This window comes from Pteropus medius, unplaced genomic scaffold (assembly GCF_902729225.1).
Source record: "Pteropus medius unplaced genomic scaffold, Ma_sr-lr_union100, whole genome shotgun sequence".
Taxonomy (NCBI): Eukaryota; Metazoa; Chordata; class Mammalia; order Chiroptera; family Pteropodidae; genus Pteropus; species Pteropus medius.
Window position 1 is genome coordinate 2555487 of NW_024349804.1, and position 23569 is coordinate 2579055.

General features: G+C 36.0%; 1 protein-coding gene and 1 pseudogene across 2 annotated transcripts in view; both read right to left on the reverse strand.

Moving 5' to 3' along the window:
• Window positions 1–23569, reverse strand: part of LOC120582786 (cytosolic beta-glucosidase-like) — a 191004-nt gene that overhangs the window by 156524 nt on the left and 10911 nt on the right. Inside the window, exon 3 of one of the 2 annotated variants that reach the window (XR_005647642.1) lies at window positions 351–406. The gene's annotated coding sequence lies outside the window, so the exon portion shown is untranslated. Of the gene's footprint in view, window positions 1–350; window positions 407–16441; window positions 19843–23569 lie in introns of those variants that run through there. The other variant, XR_005647643.1, reaches the window with a different exon arrangement.
• On the reverse strand, window positions 22208–22326 carry LOC120582975 (uncharacterized; annotated as a pseudogene).

Sequence of the window (23569 nt, forward strand, 5' to 3'; positions counted from 1 at the left end):
GGCAGTTATGAATTTAGGAGCACAATTCAGTCCATAACAAAGAGTCTCTAAATCTTCAGATAGAAATCTAACCTCAGAAAACTGGGTTCATGATGCCAGAGTAAATCTCTTAGGTAAAACAAATGTAGAAGATAGTGAGAAACAAACATGGGAAAATATCCTATTCAGATATCAATGCTAGAATAGCTCATTTTAGTTATATAAAGGGTAAGATCATAAGCATACAAATATGCACTAATAACTTAGAGTGGATTGGAGATCCTTCCGTCCCTATAACCCAGAAAAGCATCCTTGTTCTATTTACATCATTCCGTTTTTGTGAAGATAAAAAATAATTAGCTGATACATACTTAACATTATGTCTTTCTTCATCCTTCATCCTCTAGCAAGAAGCACTCTTATATGCCTACAAGAAGAAAAAAGAAAAATTAATGTAATGGTCTGCAAGATTTATTGCACTAAAAATTTGAGTCAAATTGTAAGCTTAAAAAATTAGAATAAAGTACATAACTCTATCATTACCCTGAGTTATTGCCCTGAAGCCTCGAATTTTATTTTCTAAAAATCTATGAGGTGTGAAGAATATTTTCAGAAACAACCCTAGTTCGTTTATAATTTTTTAAATGTATATATTATGCATATCTTAGCTTTATTTGTTGTTTTGCAAATGTTAACTAAATGTGTATGCCTTATGGGCTGAGGTCAGCACCTTGAGCTTTGTGAGTTTCTGAATGTCATTTCAATAGAGATCTTCTTTTAAATAAATGTATGTTTTTCTATTATAACCAGGTAATGCCAACTGCCCAAAAATTACAAGGGAAAAAGCAACTCAATGCATCTATTAAAAGTAAAGCTTGGAAATACATTATTTCAAAGCCATTTCGAGTAGCTAGTAACTACAATTCTAAAATTAAGTAAATTTACATAGTCTAACACATTTCCATTTCTTAAGAGTTATATAAAGAAATCGACTCTTTGTAAAATGTCATGCTTTAGACAATCTTTTAAATTAATGTTCCATAAATGACAATTAATCTTATTAAGCAGATTAGTTCACATAATTAGTTTACATACACATGATTGGAACAATAAAATGCTCTCAGTTATATAATTGTTCATAATTAGAATATCAAGTTACTGCCCTAGTTTTTCAATTTCCAACCAAATTGTCTAATAATTATTTGGTGTTTACTTAGCTTATGTTCTTATTGCTATACTTAGATATCTACATATAAAGCTCAAATACAATTTGTTTAATGGGGGGAAGAAGATAAAACATTTAGGTTAACGTCAGTGTAGTTCAATACGTCAATCTTGGAAATAGATGCAAAGAATTGATCTCCTGTCTGATAGCATCCTAAAACCTAAAAAAAGAAATTATATATATCATCTCAAAAGCCTTACCCATGCAGAACACAGACATATTAGAGGTTTGTTTGAACCTGACTTTAAAATCTATGGTAATTCTATATCGTTTGTCTCTGACAGTCCCATCACTGGGGAAGAATTAATCTATCAGAATTACTGTCTCTTCCTCTTCTTTTTCTCCTCTGCTCTATTATTCTTTCTCCTTTTCTCCTTCTCCTTTTCCACTTTCTTTTTGCCCCCTTTTTCCTTTTCTTTCCTAATATCAAAAAAGCTTAATTAAACCATAGCTACTCCACCTGACATCTGAGAATTTAATAATTTCATAATTAAACACTTTACCTTTATAGAAATGTCTGTCACAGCCACAGCAGGAAATAATGGATTTTGGAATATATGGTAGTTAGGTCTAATCTAGAATGCTTTTAGCATCAAACAAGAAAAGTGTAAACAAGCAAGAATTGGTCATATTTCAAACTTATTCCATGAATAAGAATTAAATACTGCAAATATGAAGATGTAGTTTTCAAGTTTATCATTTTAAAGGTCTATTTTAAGGCTTTAGAAAACAGTAGCTACAGGGTTCGATTGTGTCCCCTCAAAATTTATACATTCAAGTCCTAATCTGCAGTACCTCAAATTGTGACCTTATCTGAAGTCAGGGTCTTTACAGAGTAATTAAGTTAAATGAAGTCATTAGGATGGGTCCTAATCTAATATACCTGGTGTCCTTATAAAAGGGAGAAATTTGGAGACAGACACCAAGCACACATGAGAACCCCATTGTGAACATCGAGGCAGAGATCAGAGTAATGCATCTGTAAGCTAAAGAACACTGGAGATTGCCAGCAAATCATCAGAACCTAGGGGGCAGATATGGAATAGAGTCTTCCTCAAAGTCCACAGAAGGGGCAAACCCTGACAACACCTTGATTTCAGAATTCTAGCCTCCAAAACTGTGAGACGATAAATATCTCTTGTTTAAGCCACTCAGTTTATGGTACTCTGTTACAGCAGTACTAACAAACTAATACAGTAGCTAACTTTTTTTAACTGTGGGGTTTCTAATTCTGATCATGTTTTCACTTGGCTGGAAGACTCATTGCCACCAAGGGTGAAAAACAGAATGAGAGCGAAAGTAGGATTATTATATGATAACAGTCGTTGGCATCATTGATGTATTTCAGAATTAAAAAGCAAAGGCTTAGAATTTTAAAATAAGACTTGTCCCAGACGCAAGGTGGCTTTCACATCCAAAAAACATATATGAGTTAACGTAATATATCATATCGAGAGAATAAAGAACAAAAACCACACTATCATCTCTATGGATAGAGAAGTTATTTGACAAAACTCAACAATTTCTCATGATAAAAACAATCAATGAAGAACAGAGGGGAACTTTCTCAACTCAACAAGCACCTACAATAAAACCACAGCTAACATCATACTTAATGGTGGAAGATGAATGATCATACTCATACTTCCCAACTTCAAAACTTACTACAAAACTACAGTGATCAAGAAGACAATGTGATATTCTAACACTAGCCATATAGGTCCTAGGAATAGACTAGAGAATCCAGAAATAAACGTTCATGTCTATGTTCAATTGATTTTTGACAAGGGCTCCAAGACAGTTCAACAGGCAGTAACTTATGAACAAATGGTTCAAGTACAACTGGATAGCAACATGCAGAAGAATGAAGGTAGAACTATTCCTCACCTCATACACAAAAATTAACTCAAAATGAACCCTAATCCTAAATGTAAGAGCCAAAACTGTAAAAGTCTTAAAAGATAATATAGGAATAAATCTTCATGATCTTAGGTTAAGAAAAGCCTTCTTAGAAATGGCATTGAAGTCATAAGCAACAAACAAATAGACTATTAATAAGGGTTCTCTCAGAAACAGAACCAACAGAATGTATACATATACAGAAAGAAAGAGAAAGGAATTGACTCATGTAATTATGAAGACTGAGACGTCCCAAGGTCTGCAGTCAGCCAACTGGAGAACCAGGAGAGCCAATGATATAAATTTCAGTTTGATAGCTAGCAGGCTTGAGACCCCAGAAAAGTTGATGTTTCAGTTCAAGTCCAAAGGCAGGAGAACCAATGTGGCACTTCAAACAGTCAGGCAGGAGTTCCTCTTTTTCAAGAGAGGGTGATCCTTTTCGTTCTATCGAGATCTTTAACTGATTAGAGGCCTGTGCACAGAAAACACAGCCTGCTTTACTCAGTCTACTGATGCAAATGTTAATATCACCCAAAAATGTCCCCACAGACACACCCAGAATAATGTCTGACCAAATATCCTGGAAACCCCCACCATGGCCCAGCTGATGTAACATCAACCATCATAGAGACTTTATCAAAATTTTAAAAATTTGTGCTGTGAATGTTATACCAAGAAAATGAAACACAACACATAAAATGAGAGAAAATATTTTCAAATCATGTATCTGATAAAAGACTTATATTTAATAAAGAGCTCATAATTCAATAATAAAAAGGTAAGTAACCTAAATTAAAAATGAGCAAAGGATCTGATCAGGCCTTTTTTCCAAATAAGATGTACAAGTGGCCAATAAGCATATTAAAAGATGATCAGGGGAAATTATGACTGATATTGTAGAAATACAAAGGATCATACAAGAATACTATGAAAAAGTATATAACACCAAATTTAATAACCTAGAAGAAATGGACCAGTACTTAGAAAAATACAATCTTACTAGACTGAATCAAGAAGAACTGGAAAGTCTAAATAGACCGATCAGCAGTGCGGAAATTGAAACGATCATCAAAAACCTGCCAAAAAGTAAAAGTTTAGGACCAGATAGTTTCACCAGTGAATTCTATCAAACATTTAAAGAAGATTTAATATCTATTTTTCTCAAACTCTTCCAAAAAATTGAAGAGGAGGCAATACTTTCCAACTCATTTTATGAGGCCAATATTACTTTGATACCAAAACCTAGTAAAGATAACACAAAAAAAGAAAACAACAGACCAATATCTCTCATGAACACAGATGCAAAAAAATCCTAAATAAGATACTAGCGAACCACATACAGCAACATATTCAAAAGATTATACACCACAACCAAGTGGGCTTCATCCCAGAGGCACAGGGATGGTTCAACATACGCATATTGATTAATGTGATACACCACATAAACAAGTTAAAAAATAAGAATCATATGATCATATTAATAGATGCAGAAAAAGCCTTCGACAAGATACAGCATCCATTTATGATCAAAACATTTAATAAAATCGGTATAGAAGGAAAGTAACTTAACATAATAAAGGCCATATACGACAAACCCTCAGTCAACATTATACTTAATGGTGAAACACTAAAAACCTTCCCTCTAAGATCAGTAACAAGGCAAGGCTGTCCACTATTGCCACTGTTATCCAATATAACATTGGAGATTCTAGCGAGTGCAATTGGGCAAGAGAAAAATATAAAAGTCATCCAAATAGGAAATGAAGAAGTCAAACTGTCACTATTTGCAGATGACATGATTCTCTATATAGAAAACTCACAAGATTCTCTCTATAAAAACTCCACAAGAACACCTCTAGAAACGATAAACAAATACAGTAAGTCTCTGGATACAAAATCAATGTTCAACAATCCATAGCATTCCTATACTCTAATAATGAAGTGTCAGAAAAAGAAGAGGAAAAAATAATTCCTTTTGCAACTGCAACAAAAATAATAAAATACCTAGGAATAAATTTAACAAAACATATGAAGGAGCAATATAATGAAAACTACAAGACCCTATTAAAAGAAATCGAAGAAGATACAAAGAAATGGAAAGATATTCTGTGTTCTTGGATTGGAAGAATCAATATAGTTAAAATGACCATATTATCTAAAGAATTATACAGATTTAATGCAAACCCCATCAAAATCCCACCGGCAATTTTTAAAGAAATAGAACAAAAAAGCATCAGATTTGTATGGAAGCACAAAAGACCCCGAACTGCCAAAGCCATTCTGAGAAAAAAGAACGAGGCTGGAAGTATCACTCTGCCCAACTTCAAATTATACTACAAAGTGACAGTAGTCAAAATGGCATGGTAGTGGCAGTAAAACAGACACATGGACCAGTGGAACGGATTCGGGAGTCCAGAAGTACACCCGTATTTATGTGGGCAAATAATTTTTGACAGAAAAGCCAAAAACATACAGTGGAGAAAGGAAAGCCTCTTCAATAAATGGTGCTGGGAAAACTGGAAAGCCACCTGCAAAAGAATGAAACTAGACTGTTGTCTACCACCACACACCAAAATTAACTCAAAATGGATTAAGGACCTGAACATATGACCTAAAACAATAAAATGCATAGAAGAAAACATAGGAACTAAACTCAAGGACCTTGGACTTAAAGAGGATTTTATGAATTTGACCTCAAAAGCAAAGGAAGTAAAAGCTAAAATAAATGAATGGGACTACATCAAACTAAAAAGCTTCTGCTCAGCAAAAGAAATCGACAACAAGGTCAAGAGACAACCATCTGAATGGGAAAATATATTTGCAAGCAACACCTCCGATAAGGGCCTAATATCCAAAATATACAAAGAACTCATGACTCAATAATAACAAAAAAACCATGATCCAATCAAAAAATGGGCAGAGGACCTAAACAGACACTTCTCCCTAGACGACATATAAATGACCAACAAATATTTGAAAAGATACTCAACATCGCTAGCTATTAGGGAAATGCAAATCAAAACCACAGTGAGATATCATCTCATACCTGTTAGAATAGCTATAATCAACAGGACAATGACAAATGTTAGAGAGGACGTGGAGAAAAAGGAACCCTCATACACTGCTGGTGGAACTGCAAATTGGTACGGCCACTATGGAAAACAGTATGGAGGCTCCTCCAAATATTAAGAATTGATCTACCATATGATCCAGCAATCCCTCTACTGGGTATTCATCCCAAAGACTTGAAAACTCATATCCGAAAAGATATTTGCTCACCAATGTTCATAGCAGCATTATTCACCGTGGCCAGGACATGGAAGTAACCAAAGTATCCTATGATAGATGATTAGCTAAAGAAGCTGTGGTATATATATACAATGGGATATCACTCAGCCATAAGAGGAGATGAAATACTGCCATTTGCAACAACATGGATAGACATTGAGACAATCGTGCTAAGCAAAATAAGCCAGACAGAAAAAGTTAAAAATCACATAATATCACTTATATGTGGGATATAAACCTAAAAGCAACGAATGAACAGGACAAACAGAGACTCATGGACATGGACAATGGACTAGTGGTTACTAGAGGAGAAGGAGGAAGAGGAGGATGGGGGAGGTAAATCGTTAAAAAAGGTCAAATATAGGGGGGTAGGGGAATGGCAAAGTGGGTAAAGGGGATCAAATATATGGTAGCTGAAGGAAACTGGACTTTGGGTGGTAAACACTCAATAGAATATACAGATGTCAAATTATAATGTACACCTGAAAATCATACCACTGTATTAACCAATATTACCCCAATAAACAATAATAATAATAAAAAAACTTTAAAAAATAAAATACATGTTAAAACTATTTACAATTGACTTGGCCCATTTACAAGACCTTGTATTACAGAAAAGGAAAGTTCTCATCCAGGACCACCTCCTAGTTCTTTAACACATCAAAATTATAAAAGTTTGTTTATAAGTGAGAATACCCAAGACCCTCTCCAAGATCTGTCTTGTGGCCTGCAAGGCAAAAAAGCCCTGAAACACCCTGATGCTCTTCAGGGGAGGGAAAAGTTAATCTTATAACAAAAATTATCAAACATTCAAAGGGCGATTTTAACATAAATTTGAAAGAATTCACAGGATTTGCCTAGGGGAATAAAACATTAAGCATCACTTTGCTACTTGAGATGTTTAACTTTTAAAAATACTTGACTTGCGACTCCGTTCTTCGTGGGAGGACTGGCAGCTCTGTCAGTCTCCTTTTTGGAAAGGAACAAATCCACATATTTCTCCAAGCATCCTTTTTTTCCACTGTGTTCTCTGACTGTAAGTATGTCTTTCCCAGGATTATCATTTCTCACCACCATTTTAAATGTAACTTAAGGAATGGACAGGGTGAGAGGAAGGAGGAGGAGACATTTCTATAGAGAGCAGCAAACCATAAATGCAAGCAAGGTAAAGAGAGTTGTGAACTCTGCAGTGGTTTTCTAGTTCATATAGCAGTTCTGAGTTATTCGTGGACATCAGCAGACAGGTCTATGGAATTTCGGGTAAGCACATGGCATCCTCTCTTTCTTCTAGGCTAGAGCTGCGTGCTAGAGATGTGAACACCTGGGGGATTACCTTTCAGTATTGTCCTTGGTCCTAGGCAGTCAGGACTCTTACCCTAGACCCCGCAGTTCAGAAGACCACCGTAAACCACAAAATACTCCAGCCTCGCAAAAGCATCAGAATACTTGGGCTCCTGTATCACTCCAGACCATAGCCTTCCTGCTGATAGGTACCAAACAGCTTTTCCTGTGACTAACACAATTTCCGGGTCCAGAAAATGCTTTTCTACATCTCTTTGTTTATGTCCTTGGTGGTAGACATAAGGATGAAAATTTGTGACTGTAAAGCTGATGATGTTGGAGACAGGCAATACATGCTTCAGAGTACAGGAAGGATTTGCTCTAAGAGAGTCAACAAATTTGTCTATCAGATCCTTCCTCTCAGCATGAATGCCAATAGGTACTTGTGTTAGTATTGTTTCCTATCAGTTTTCCACTGAGCGCTTCAGAAAGTACTTAGTAATTAATTAGCATAGTATTTGCAACATTGCACATGGCAGCTGATGGACATTTTGTAATAGTAATTAATACTGCTCTCAAATTTGCATTATGTAATTTGAGATGTAATATGTGTGAAGCTTGACAACAATCCTTACATTAGCAATTTAATGGACAGTGAATACAAGGGATGTGAACAGTTTTATTTTTATACGCGTATTCAATATGACAATTATATCTTCAAAATGAATAAGCTGCAACTTTAATAATCTTGAGTTAAAATGCTGATGTTATTATTATTTGTATTTTAGTTTTAAATACTCTAGAATATATAAAAATAACTTTGAAAACATGTTATTTTAATTTTTGCTATTTTATATTTATTTTGTGTGAAAATATATTGAAATTTATTCATTTTGAGTACAACAGAATGGTTTAACCTTCTATACAATGGCTATTAATAGGATATAACTCAAGGGAAAAATAATGATGATAATAACATAATTATTGATATTGCTGAAATGGATGCAAGAAAAATAAATTTCATGGAATAAATATATAACTTATGTATTTTTATCAGTTATCCTTCTGTGAAGATAACACTCAGACATATTCAATTAATAATTAAATTCAGTTGTATTTATTATTTTGCTACCAATCATATAAAAACCATAGTTTTACATATATTTTTTAGTTTCTCATCGCCTTAAGGGTGTATTTGTCAAGGTAAGCAATTAGTACATGTTTTGCATAGTAGTTTGAAAACTTAATTTATAACATTTAAATATTTAGACCTATGGGTAAGAGGCCTGCATTTGTGCTTTTGCTTCAGGGTCCCAAAAATGTCAGAGACAAGACTATTCTCTTCTAAGCATAGGAGATCGTAAAGGTCATTTTTTATTTCCACCTTGTTTTGGTTGTAACATAATTTGGCTCTGTGTGTGTGTTTGTGTGTGTACATATATGTGCATATATATGCATATATATAGTAGGGAATATATTATATATACACAGTAGGAAATATATATATTCCCTATTCTTATTTTAATTATAAGTACACCCAATGTAGAACTCAGAAGCTACTATATATATAAACAAATGTGTTATTTTGATGTCATACAAATTCATACTTGCCAATTAAGAATGTTATAAAATATTAACCTGAGTATCTCAAAATAAACATAATTAAACATTCTAAAACTGGAAATTATATAAGGTATTACACATTTATATGATACTGTTGGGCTGAATTGTGTCCTGTCAAATGTATATATTGAAGCCTTAACCCCTAGTATCTCAGAATGTATCTGAGTTGGAGGCAGGGCCTTTAAACAGGCAATTCAGGTTCAATGAAGTTATACAGGTGGATCCTAATCCAATTCAACTGGTGTCCTTACGAAAAGAGGAAATTTGGACTCACAAAAGGAGACACCAGAGATGTGTACAAACTGAGAAAAGTCATATGTGGACACAGTGATAAGGTGGCCATGTTCAAGTCAATAAGAGAGACCTCAGAAGAATCAAAACTGGCTGACACCTTGATCTTGGATTTCCAGCCTCCAGAACTGTGAGACAATAAATTTCTGTCATTTAAGCCACCCAGTTTGTGATATTTTGTTATGGCCCTAGCCATCTAATATATATAGTCAAGAAAGTTCGAGAAAAACTTGTCTATGCATTCTCAAATTTTCCAAATTACCTAGGTCTCACTCAAAATATTTTACGTATTAATTTTAGTGTGAAATTTTAAAACATTGCATAAAATAAAACAGACAATGTGCCAAATATACAATTTCACATTGTGTAATAACTATACTTGATACTTCAGAACTGATAAATTTCCCAATTTTTAAAATCATATTTTGAAATATAAACATTTATTTTCAAAATAGTTCAATTTGAAATAACTGATGAGCGAAATAAATGAGATTCAAAAATAAGTCTTTCATCCAAAAAGAGAGTTTGTTTGACCCAACTTTCCTTTTCTCCTTTCCTCCATCATCTTCATTGTAGAATCTGGGCTTTTGCTGTTAGGCAAGATTTTTTTTTTAAGTTGCTGTAAAATACACATAAAATTCACCATCTTCACCTAGATGAGATTTTAAAGTGTCATTTTTAAACTCCTTTTATGACCTTGGCTTCAAACTAAACCTTTCATCAATTAATGGGCCTATGGTTTGTCCTTAACCATGAAAGTTAAATATATCATGTTTGAATTTAAAATTCTGTGAGAAAAATAGACTGTTGTTTTAAAAACGGTTCATTTGTTATACTTTTTAGTGTCATATGGAGACGTTCATCACCTTACCACATGTTTGCTCATTCTCTGTCCTATAGCTTAACTCATATCCAATTTCTTAACACGGCAAAGTTAAAAGGTTTTTTTTATTTGTTTTTTTTTTCCTTTTTCATTTATTTTTTATACCTGAGAATTCTCACACCCTTTAAGAATTGCCTTGTTATCAGCAGAGATGGCCTCATGATGCTCAGGAAAGCTGAGATTACCTGGCATTCAGTTAAGAGATGAGGGAAGTAGAATTTACTGTCATGAGTTGTCAAACTTCAAAAGGCCATTTGAAAGGAGTATTGATGTCATTTTTTGGAATAGTTTCTAATACTTACCAGGTAAAACATTTAGGATCTATAAAGGGATTACAGTATTTGCCCCTTGAAATAAAATATTGATGATCTATAAAGGAATCACATAATTGTCCAGGAAGCAAATCATTAGGGATCTCTATATTCTTTAAGACATTTAAATTTTAAAATATGTGTCACCAAGTTTTATTGATTATAGAGCAGCTTATTTTCCTCTTGAGTTTTACTTCGCCGTGTGAATTGTAACCTAATTAAAAGTCTTTGAACCCAAAGGCTTCCGACATGGAAAAAACTTACAAATGCACGAGAATTCAAACACTAGATAATTTAACCTTGATCCAAGTGATATATATATCAGGCACTCACAGAGTACATTGAAAAGAGTGCATAAAAACTCTACGTCTTAAAATTTTAAAAGAACCTTGTTTTCCTCTTGAGGAATAGGCTCCTGGTTAAAAATCAATGTATCGTTACCATTATGAATATGTAAAGGATGGTTATACATATACAGTCGTCCATTTTCTTCCGTGTGTGCCTTATCTCCATTTCCGTCTGCAAATTTGGATCTTTGAATCCCCTCCTTTTCAGTCATTGTTACCTTAATTTGTTCCTACGTATGCTAAACATTCATTACTATCTTGTCATTACGATATGTTGTTATAACAATTCTCTTATTATTATTTAAGCTTATTATGCCCTGTTCTTACTATTTGCCTGACACTCACTTTACTCCTAATTATGTTTATTTTTTCATTTCGTTTTAGGTGAGCTGACCCTTTCATTATTTCCTGTAGTGCAGGCCTCGTAGTGGAGAATTCTCTCAATTTTTGCATGTCTGGAAAAGTCTAAATTTCTCCTTCACAGGACTATAGGCTAGTGGTTACTAGTGGGGTGGGGAGGGAGGTAGATGGGGTAAAGGGAGTCAAATATAGGGTTCAAGGGGAGGGTGAAGTGGATAAAGGGGATCAAATATATGGTAGCTGAAGAAAACTGGACTTTAGGTGGTAAACACACAATAGAACATACAGATGTCAAATGATAATGTAGACCTGAAAATTATATAATTGTATTCATCAATGTTACCCCAATAAACTTAATTTAAAAAAAAAAAAAAAAACAGTGTGTGATTTTTCAGATCTGACCACAGCAAATCATAAAGGTAGTGCTCGCAGGGGAAAGCTGCTGCCCCCACACCAGACTCGGCTCACAGCCAGTGCACTGCAATCTCTGAAGAGAGCCAAGGGCAAGGACTCAGGCCTCTCACTGGCCATGCTCTTATGCTTATCTGCACTCCCCGCCCAAGCTCCTACATTCTTAGGCGTCTTTATCAGAGGCCTTTAGACGAGGTCCTCTTCAGGCACCTCTGCAAGGCCTCCTTGTTGGGTGAAGGGGAAAACCTTGAAGACAGTTAGTTTCCCCCAATCTCAGTATCCAGTACTTTTCTATCTCTAGCTCGTTCCCTGACTTGGGGTCCATAAAAATGCCAGAGCCTTTTGTTTCAGGGGTTCCCCCACGTCCGCACTGACCCACCTGGCCCTGGACCAGTGCTCCATTTCATGACAGAACAGGAGTTGGCACTTCCTCTGGTGTTTGTGTCTTTCTTATACAATCTCAGTAAATGATTAAAGACTTAACTCCTTTATTTTGGGCTTGTTATTTTAATCAGCTACCTGACATCTGGCAGCTCAGCTCTCTTTCTCATTTCAGCTGAGCTCCTGATACTCCTGTGGATGCATCCAGGTTATCATATATCACAAGCAATATAATTAGACCAATTCTGAAATCCCTACTCTGAGTTTGTCATGGGTGAGTCTTTCTAACAAAGAAGCCAGAATGAACACTGAGCAAGAGAATTGATTAGCAAACCTGACTATGTAGTCTAGGAAGTTAAAACTTTCTAAGGTAATTTTATTATTTTTTTTGCAACATTGTGGATCAAACACATTTGTATACAAATATAAATACCAAAACATATTTTTCGTAGTCAACAAATCTTATCCACTCTGCTACACATTAAGATGGATATATTAGAATGTTTTTGGTTTCAAGTACAAGAAAACTCAACACAAAGCGACTAAAGTAATAAAGAAGATTTATCGGCTGCTCTATGTGACAGATCAAGAAGTAGGGCAGGCTTCAGGCTTTAGGAGATAAGGCACACACAGAAGAAAATGGACGACTGCTCGGTTAAAATCTGTCTGTATCTCAGTATTGCTGTGATTCTTTCAGCACTTTCTTTCTCGATGAGCCCTTCTTATCCATAGCGGGCCTTACTAAGAAAACAAACGGGCTTCCAGAATTTTAGACTTCACATCTGGGGGTCATCCCATCCAAAGCAAAAGAAGGTCCTGGCTTTCCTAGAGTTCCCTCTCTCTGATGATACTAGCTGTGGTCACATGTCAACTCCCAAACCAATCACAGTAACAAGAGGAGAGCACTGTTCCGATTGGCTTGGTCTAGGTCATATGCTCTATTCCTAGAGCTAATGGATGCAGTTATTGTTTTCCCTAAAACCACATGAAATCCTAAATAGAGGTCAGGGTCTATTGAGAATAGGTGAATGGATACTGGGGAAGCAACGAAAACGTCAAATAAATTGTGCAACAAAAAATTGACTACTTTTATATTTTGTCCAGAAATTAACGTATGAGCCACAAATTTTCTTACTACTCTCAGCTTGCTTAATTAGTACAAATGCATTCATATTTAAAGTAATGCACATTGTAACTCTTTTTAAGGAAAATTTCTTTGCCTTCGACAAACTGTAAAACACATCATTATTGTCATCATTTTCTGGAAAAGAAAAAAAAAATTTCATGTTTAAGGTACTACTGGATAAATTAACCTAAACAAGATTACGGCAACTTCAAAACTATCTCAGTTGTTTCCATTCTTAAAAATAAGTTGGTGACAAGAGATGACTTGAAACATTCAATAGATAATAATGTCAGTTGTACGTGGCTTAGCCTCTGTACAGATTTGAATAAAACGAGTAGCACGTGATGTCTGCAGTATGTCAAAAGCAAGAAAAATGAAAAAGAACCACCTCAAGACCTCCGGAATGTCTTCATTAGCCTTTCCCTAAACACTGCGAACTTTCCACAGATCTAGGCTCTAACAAATTCATTAGCTACTTCTTACAGTTAGTGCTGATGGTATGACATTTAACCAGTTTTAAATTATCATTGGTGTAAAATATGTAACTTCATTACTACTTTTATTCAGTCTATCTAACTCATTCTTAATGAAAGAGCAAAAAATATTTCCACCTTCTGAAAAGTTTCAAAATATACTTTAGGTGTACCTCAACAAAGATGACTAGGTCCATCCTTAATGAAATCTGCAAAATGAAGAGATAGTCTACTTTCATAGAATGACAGTTCACCTGGACATTTTTCAGATTTTGTCACTTGTGATAACAGATATTTATAGACTATCTCATTATGGTAGCACAGGGAACACAAAGATAAACAAGACAGTCTCTGTATTTAAGGATCTTCCAGCCCACTCTTGGAGCTATAAAGAATAAGCAGAAATTAGCCCCAAAAGCCCAGGAAACAGAGAGACTGGCTTTACCTAAATTTATAAAAGCTACACATAGGCAGTAACATTTAAACGAAATCTTAAAGTACAGTGACAACTCTTATAGTTAGAAGGGAGAAGGCAGGGCATTCTGAGAAAAAAGTTGAACAACGGTGGAAAAAAAGGCAAGTCTGGAATCTGGAACAAAAGGTGCTTGGAGATTTCTGAAACTGGAATTACGCTGGAGTCTGAAAAGGACTTTGAGTATCAAAATGTTAAGGATGGGACTTGATTTTACACGCAGACAGAGCCCGTAAAGTATTTAAGAAGGCCAACAGTGCAACTGGTTTTGATTTTTAAGATGACCCTGGTAGAATATGATTTTAAACTGCAGTAAGGATGAAAACCAGCTAGGACAAGGTTTTAATATCCAGGGAAGAAATAATCAAGTTCTAGACTAAGTCCACGGCAAAGAGGTCAGAAAAGAGAGATTAGAATGCAGAGATGCTTCCGAATTTACTACTAATCAGGGACTTGGTAAATGAATGACAAAGCGACATTTCCCAGTAGAAAGAACACTGGGTTTGCAGCTGGAAGAGCCGGGTTCACTCCCGGTTCTGCCATTTATTTGCTTTTTGAGCTCATAAATTGTTTTGCCCTTATTATTTATAAGGTAAATAAAACCATACCTACCCAATGAGTTATTCTGATTAGATGTAACATTTATCAAACTCCATATTATTCGTTTCATTATGATTAGTAATTGGAGTATCAGAGAGAAGGAAGTTCTGGATGACTGTTAGGTTTTTGACACAGGAGACAGGAGGGATGATACGGCCAGGAAGTAAAAAAGGGACAGAAGAGGTTCTCATTCACACTTGCTGTGTTATCCGCATGAAAGACTTTTCTCCAGATGTCCACATGTTTTGCTCCTTTGCTTCTTTTAGTCTCTGCTCAAATGTCGCCTTATCAGTGAAGCCTTCCCTGACTACCTTATAAAGTATCAACGCTTTCCTTCCCCAGCACGCTGTCTTCCTTCTGTATTTGTTTACCTACTCCTCTCATTTATAGCATCTTACCTATATCTTTATTTACACACTCGTATACTGTCCTCCCCTTACCACAATGAAAGCTCCAGAAAAGAAAGGACTGATTTATCCCCAGCACTAGAACAGAGCTTAATACACAGTAAGCACTCAATTAGTCAAATAAAGAAATGTACTTCTAGCTCCTTAGCGGTAAAATTGGTACATTTAAAGTTGTGTTTAATGGAAGAAAAATGGGGATGGGACAGGGCTCTGCTCAAGAACTATGTCTCATGCAGTAGGCTTTAAAAAAAAAAGAACTATTTCTCAAACAACACACAAACAGTCAGAGGAATACGAATTGCTATTAACAACCTACCATTGGTTACAATATGGAGCAAAATTATAATTTAATGCTATTATAAGCTAGTAATTTTTCACATAAAGAAAAAAATCCGTTTCATAATCACAGACTGTACCCCTAACCTTGGCTAATCATCTTGCAAATGCATGCGATTAGTCACAATGGGTAATGCTAAAGGGAGTGCCACTGGCTCAGGCAGCACAATCCATCACCAACACAGGGGACATAACTCAAACTCCGTGTCCTACTAATGGCGGGTCAGTAGCATCAATTTTGTATTTGAAGGGCGATCCAAACCGAAATTCCCTAAAATGCACCAAAATTGTGACAACTACTCTCTGATACAACTAACATTATCCAGCAGAACCACATATTCAACAATGAAAGAATTTGTAGCAGTTGGGAAAGCAACTGAATTAAAAGCATAAAAACAAATCGTGCAAGGCAGTCTCGTCGGTCTTTCTGAGAGAACGTCTAAATATGTGGCTATTTAAGGGAACAGCATTTTATCAAAATATCAGAAAATCTTACTCATTTTTTATGGAAATTAACAGTTTGATTCAAATTGCCCTTCGATACAAATACCATTTATTAAAAATGGGTCAAGAGGTATGACATATGGCCCTGCGTGGAATTACAGATGCGTCAATCCCAGGAGGTGATGTTTTAAGACTGTAAGATGAATATAAAAGAATAAGAAAACTTCTAAGAACAGTCAGGAAGGTAAAAAAACTAAGTGAATGAAGATATCTAAAGACATTAAAGATGACAGAAATAGATTTTTCAACTGTTTAGAGCAAGAGAAAATGATGGGATAGGTCTTCTGTTTAAAAACTATAATATTAAAAGGTGATAGAACACTAAAATATTTCTATTTGGTCTTCTTCAAGTTGGAATGGTCCAATTTAAAAAAACAAAACAAAACGGAATTATAGCCCAAGATAGCTGAGAAAATAGTAAAAAGGGCACATAGTCACTTTAAGTGAACTTAAGTCCCCAAGACTAAGCAAATTATATCCCAGAAGCTGTAGGAATTTGAAGATAGAATCTCAGAAGCATTGTTTGAGATGAAGAAAGGAGTAGAAGCCAGAAAATTGAAGGTAGCTTTATTTTTTAATGGAAAATATAGTTGTCGTTTTTTGTTGTTGTTGTTGTTGTTGTTTTAAGTGGCAGACATAGATTGCAGGCAAAATCCAAGACTGGATTTATTAAGCATATGCATTTTAAACATCTAGAGACTAATGTAGTGATGGTTATGTGACAATAACAGTTTATAAACACGTTCTAAACTGAACTAATTTGCATTGTTGCTTTGCTTTTGGTTTGTTGTTTTCTTTTCAGAATCCAGGTTTGCTAGAAAGAGTTCCCTGAGCTTTAACCCTAGACACTTAACTAAGTGCTTTCCGTGTACCATATTATTATTCTTAGCAGTCACATGAGACAAACACCATAATTCCCCATTTTATATGAGGAAGTTAAAGCTGAGGTTAAGTGATTTGCCCAAGGTCACCGAGTTAACAACTAGGAAAAATAAGGATACAGACTCAGATCTGTCTAATTCCAGCACTCATATCCTGATCCCAGGGTTGGCAAATTACAGATCGAAGGTCAGACTCAGCCTGTTCCCTGTTTTTGTGAATAAAGCTTTATTGGAACAGCTGTGCCCATTTGTTTACATATTTTCCATGGTTCTCTTTGCACTATAATGGCAGAGTTGAGCCATTGTGACAGAAACCACAAGGCCTCCCAAGCAGAAAATGTTTACTATCTGTGCCTTTATAGGAAAAGTTTCAAGACCTCTGCTCTAGTGTAAAACATTATTTCAATTGAACGTCTTGAACACTACCATCTTGTGCCATAAAAACAACTCAAATCTGGTCCTTCACTTAACACTAGGTAACAAGACAAAAGCTGGGAAACCTTTGAGTTATACTCTTTCATTCAAAAATTGAAATTTAACAAAAGATTCGAAGATCCCATAGTGTTCTTTTTTTCTTTTTTTCTCTCTAGAGCCTCAGCATTGTTCTTAAATCACTATAAATCCCTTAAGTGGTTTCTCTTTATATCAGATTTGACCTCTTGAATGAACTGAGATAAATCTCAACTTTTTTTTCCACTTTACATTATGAAAATATTCAAATATGTACAAAAATAGAACGAACAGTATACTAAAATCCCACACATCCATCATCTATCTTTAAAACTATCTTCTTCAAGGCTAATTTTATTTCATTCATAAACCCTATTTCTCCAACCCCCATCAGACCATTTGAAACAAATTGCTGACATCATACCATTTCAGCTATAAATACTAGAGATGGTTTTTAACACATAGTCAGGAAACATACACTAGTAGGAATCATATACTCCTTAATATCTGAGACCTGTAATTCTGCTCAGATACTTGTACTAATTCTTTGCTTATAGGCACGAAAATGTACATGGTATTTTCTGTCAAAAGCAGGGTCACCTGAACGGGACACGCTCTTTAAAATCCATTGGGAAGAGTGCAGGGCCAGTTCATATCACGTATTGGGTGATCTCAATTATTCACCCAACGATGAATCTCTAGAGGGTCAGAAATGAGAGAGTCCTTGTAATAAATGAACATGAGGTCGAGAAGGAAGACAATCCTGTTCATGATGTGCCTACAAAAACAGTATCATATGCCATATATTCTCAAAAGTTCCTACACCAAAATTACTGAGACCATTATATAGTTCTCAAGATTACAATGAAGCTGTCTTTCTGGTATGTAGGGAGAAGTTTCAGTAATATATCTTTTAAAGAGGCCAGCACAAACTGGTCATTCATAAACATTCTTGAAAGCTAGAAGTGCAATTTTGCTCTATACGAAGCAACTAGAAAAGACTTTGCTGAACGCTGGCTCTTTGAATATTCCCAAACACAACCTGTGGATGAGATAAAGCTTAGTGTATTGCTTACCTTGTTCACGGAGAATACAATCTCCGCAAAGCTTTGGTAAGGTCTTAGTAAGGGAACCGGGTCAGAATTAAATGAGAATTGAAAGTTTAGTTCAAGGTGGGTCTTTCAGTGCAAGAGCGCTTGATGAGAATTGTGTAAAGATTAAGATACTAATGGTCCAGGATTGCTGAAAATAGCAAGGCAAAACTCTTTGAAGGAAGACATTCAAAGAATTTTTAGGGTGCAAACTGTCTGCTGATGCTTTCCCTTGAAAAATTGGTGGGTCTTTTGATAGTCACACCAATGAAGACAGTAGAATAGTAAAGTCATGTGAAGGTAAACAGCTGTAGGGAATGAGGGTAGTAGGCATTTTAATTCCTCAATGAGCAAGCTGTGGGTAAGGGGTGTTGTTTCAGTTTTCAACCTTAATCTTCAAATCGGAAAAGTTGTTTTCAAGTAATCTATAGAAAGGTAGATAAGCTATATAATGATGATAGATGATAGACAGACAGACAGATTCTATATGCACATAGATTCAGGATAGGCCTCACCAAGATGTGCTACTTTGGCGTGTGGATTATTTTAAACTGAAGGCAATCAGTATCCTGTGGGCTCAAGAGAAACTTTTAACTCTCCCTTAAAAATCTAAATTGGAGACCTCACTCATAATAAGTTATTACCAGAAATAAAATTTTAAGACCTATCTATATGGCAGTGCAAACACCTAACTACTGAACATCTGCTCTTCTCATCGTCCTGCAAATGACCTTCCTCTCCTCTGAAGCCCCAAGGCATTTTACCTCATCCTTAGCTCAGATTCTCATATATGCCTCATTTTCTCTGTCTGTCTTTAAACCTCTCATGTATGTGGGATTTCTGACTTTCTCACATACATGGGGTTCTCTGGTATACATATGTAATTAAATTTGGTTATTTTCTCTTGTTAATCTGTGTCATATTGATTTGATTAGACCAGTCAGTAGAACCTAGAAAGGTAAAGAAAATTTATTCCCCACCCCCACAAGTCCATTTGTGTTTAATTAGTCTGCCAGGTTTGTGGTTAAGATGCCAGAAAAGAGACGTCCGAAGATGATTCGTTGGTGTCTTTCCTCCTCTTTATTTTGGTGTTCTGGCAATCTTTTTTTCTTGTGTCTCCTGAACTGTGGCCCTCCTTAATTCTCATATCCTTAGTCAGAGGCTGTTTTACCAATTGCAGATAATATCCAGATTTGTCAGCGAACTTACATTCTTTGCATCTGTAATTGTTCAAAGTTCACATGGTTAATGCAGACTCATCATCAACTGTAGTAAAAGGTTGGTTGGGTTTTTCATTTAATTCTTTCCACCTCATGCTTGCTCCTAGTTATTTAGAACTCAGAATTTTTTCCCTTTGTGCTAAGCAGCATTACTGAGGTATGTCACGGATATAAGCATTATTAAACATCCTCCCTCAGAGCAGTGGTTTAAGGCTTAGAGTTTATTGCTTCTACTTCTTAGCTTTAAGCCCATATTTCTACACCATATTTCTGATATCAACAGATGATGAATTAGAGACACTTAGAAGGTCCTAAATTATTTTTCTATAGTTATATTGGTGGGAAAAATCTCAAAAGTTAAATTTCTAGTGTCACTTCCTTAAGCAACCGTATCAAAATGGCTGATGCTCACCCCTACTAATGATAAGATTCATGCAATATACGTTTCACCTACCCTTGAAGTGAGGAAAAAATTCCAAACTTTCCCAAGGCTGCTGGCATTTCAGCTTAGAATCCAATTCACCTGGAATATTGGGGTCCCGAAATTATGGGAGAACTCCTGAAATGGAACCTTACTGATTCCTGGACCAAGTCAACTAAAGGCTCCAGTGAAGGAATATCCTAGTTGATGTGAATGCCTCTCAAAGCATCCCCTTTCCATTGACTTACCTGACTAACCTAGCATTTCGCCTTGACAATCTTCCCGCATTAACAGACCATAGCTTCCCAATTATCGGACTGTCTGTTCTGTATTTATCTTGGACAACCTCTCAGTCTTCCTGATAGTCAGAGCATGCTTCCAAACCACTGCTTTTCCCTGTTCACTTTCCTTTAAAAAAACCAAAAAACAAAAAAACAAAAAACTCCATATAAGGAGCCACCAACTCTGTTCTTTGTGTAAGGACAGTATTTTTACTTGTAATAAAATCCAAACTCAGCTCATCCCAAATCAGCAACTCCGGAAACATACCTGACAAGGAGAGTTTTGTCTTCTTTTTCTTCATACGGTGGGGCGGGAAAGGACAGAACAAAGAGGGGCAGGTTTTGCAGAGGAGAGCTTTAAGATTTCTTTTGCCATGATGTATCATCTCACAGAAGCTGTGGACTAAATTTCAAGCCAAGGATGAGGAGATCAAGATGGGCATCTCCAAAGCTCGTTTGAGTGGATAAAAATCCATCTTGTTTTCAATAACCTTCTCAGCATGAGGAGCTAGCAGTTGTTATGCCTTAAATTCATTGAGTAGTCTCGACAGAGACTAAAGGCGGTTGAGCAATGGGCTCAACCCAATGCAGTGGCTGAGGAAGAGTTTTCTTGGGAAACAGCTATCTTAGCTCTTTGTCAGCTGAGGAGTTTCCTTCAGCTTCCAGAGTCTAGCTACTAGTCTGAGGTTCAATTTTGAGAATTTTCCTTGGAAAGAAAGCCTGGGAACTACAGATTTTTATTGTGCTCTTGTTATCGAAGTCTGTAGGGCCTGTAGATGTTTATGTCTTTCAACTGATCTTATTACACAATAACTTTTAGAAGATCTCATTTTTTTTTTCTATGTCTCAAATTAGGTAAAGACTGGGAAAATGAAATAAAGGCTTGATCTCAAGTCACCATTATGAGTTAGTTTTAGCTAAAGAATGTACTTTATCGAGAAATAATACTGATTTTCTGAAAGGGGGTCATGAGAACATCTGGAATGTAAAACATTCAGAAGAAATTTGCATGACATCATTGCTCACACTGAGGAAATTCTTGGGTTAGGCTCATTCTCAAAATGGCTCTACGGGCTTATAACTACATTTCAAACATCCGCTTCAACAATCAGCTCTGTGCTGGTTTTTGCAACGCATGGGTTGACGTATAGCATTCTTCCTGACAATAGCTCTGATTCGACCTCAGCTTGAGTGGCGAGACTTTGCAGTTGGAAGCCTGATCGGAGCTGTCACCATTATGTCTGATCAACCACTGGCATACGGCCATCCCTGCTGGGAGGGTACAGACTAAGATCGCCTTAAAGAAGAATATTGGAAGAACTGGACTCCAATATTTGCCAGATTTTTTTGTTCACCAGGGTTTAATGTTTTCATTTTCAACAACTGAAATTTTATTTTCTAGATTAATTTTGGGGTGGAGGGAAGAAGGGGGTGACAGTTCAAGTCAAGACCTGCCGTGATGGTATCACCTAGAGCAGAAGTCAGCCTACCACCTATTTTTATAAGGTCTACAAGCTAAGATGGCTTTTGCGTTTTTATTTTTTTATTTTTATTTTATTATTTATTTTTATTTTTATTTTTTAGGCGAGGCGATCCGTGGTTGACCTCACAAATTGCAAGGACCCTGTCAGCTTACAATCCCTTATTTTTTAATTTTTTTTTACACCTATGGCACCTGGTCTTCCTAGGTGGTCTCCCATCCAAGTACTAACCAGGCCTGACCCTGCTTGGCTTTCAAGATCAGACAGGATCTGGCTCGTTCAGGGCGGCATGGCCGTAGACGCATTTTTAAATGGATGGAAAAAATTAAAAGAAGAATGACATTTCATGACACATGAAAATCATATGAAATTCCAAGTTCGGTGTCCGTAAACGAAATTTAATTGGAATATAGTGGTGCTCTTTAACGTACGTGTTGTCTAGCACTTCTTTCTCTAACAGTAGTTGTAATGGAGATCCTCTAGCTGGCAAAGGCTAAAATATTTACCTTTGGTCCTTTATAGAAAAAGTTTGCTGACCCCTGCTTAGCTTGTTGAACACAAAAAACCACAAACAAACTTCCTCTAGAAGTCAGACCCGTATTTTTACCTACTTCTGCCACAGGTCAAAATTTCACTGGAGATTTTGTAAAGAATCAGACTAGATATTTATCTTTAAAGAACATTTTAAGAAGCATTGATTTAAAACATTGTTCTTGATTAAGAAAGATTTCTTCAAATTTTGCTTGTCACTAAGCGATCTAATTAACCTAGTAAAACAAGAAGAAATTAAACGATCATACTGTTTTACCAGCAGTCACTTATTATTATATTATTAGTTTCTGAAATGCCACATCCTGGCTTCATTCTGCTTTCTCTTTTTCCTCTTTCTCTGCTGCTGACTCCCTCTTTTATTCCTTCTCTGCTGTCTTCTCTCTCAAAGTTTAAAAGCTGAATTCCTCTAAGACAGATGCTAGCTCATCCTTTGGCCTTTCTCATCATTTGTTCTTACTTAGGAAGTCTCATCCTCATCTATGCAATAAATAAAATTTATATGCTCTGACCAAAAAAAAAAAGTCTCTAGCTGTTGCTATAAACTCCAGACTATAATAGTGCCCATTCAACACCTTCACTTCAGTGCTTAAAACAGACCTCAGTCTCGACATGCCCCAGCAGCACCCATCATCCTCCCATACAAACTGCTCTTCCCCCGGGTTGCCCAGCTCAGTGAACGGCATCCTCACGCACATAGGCAAACCATAAAACAGGGCAGCATCATCTTCGACTCCTTCTCCCTCACGTCCTCTAACCAAACCACCACAAAAAATGAGTCTGTGGCTTCTTAAAAACTATATCGTTCACATATATACCCACCTCTCTTCATCTCCATTCCCATCAGCCTACCAGCATAATCTCTAATCTCTGGCTAAAAACACCTAATCATTTCCTAGAAACTATTCTTGTGCAGCCCTTCCAATCTCTACATAGGAGCCAAAAGAAGGATATACAACTACAATTTTTAATTGCAACCTCCCTCTGCTTTAAAC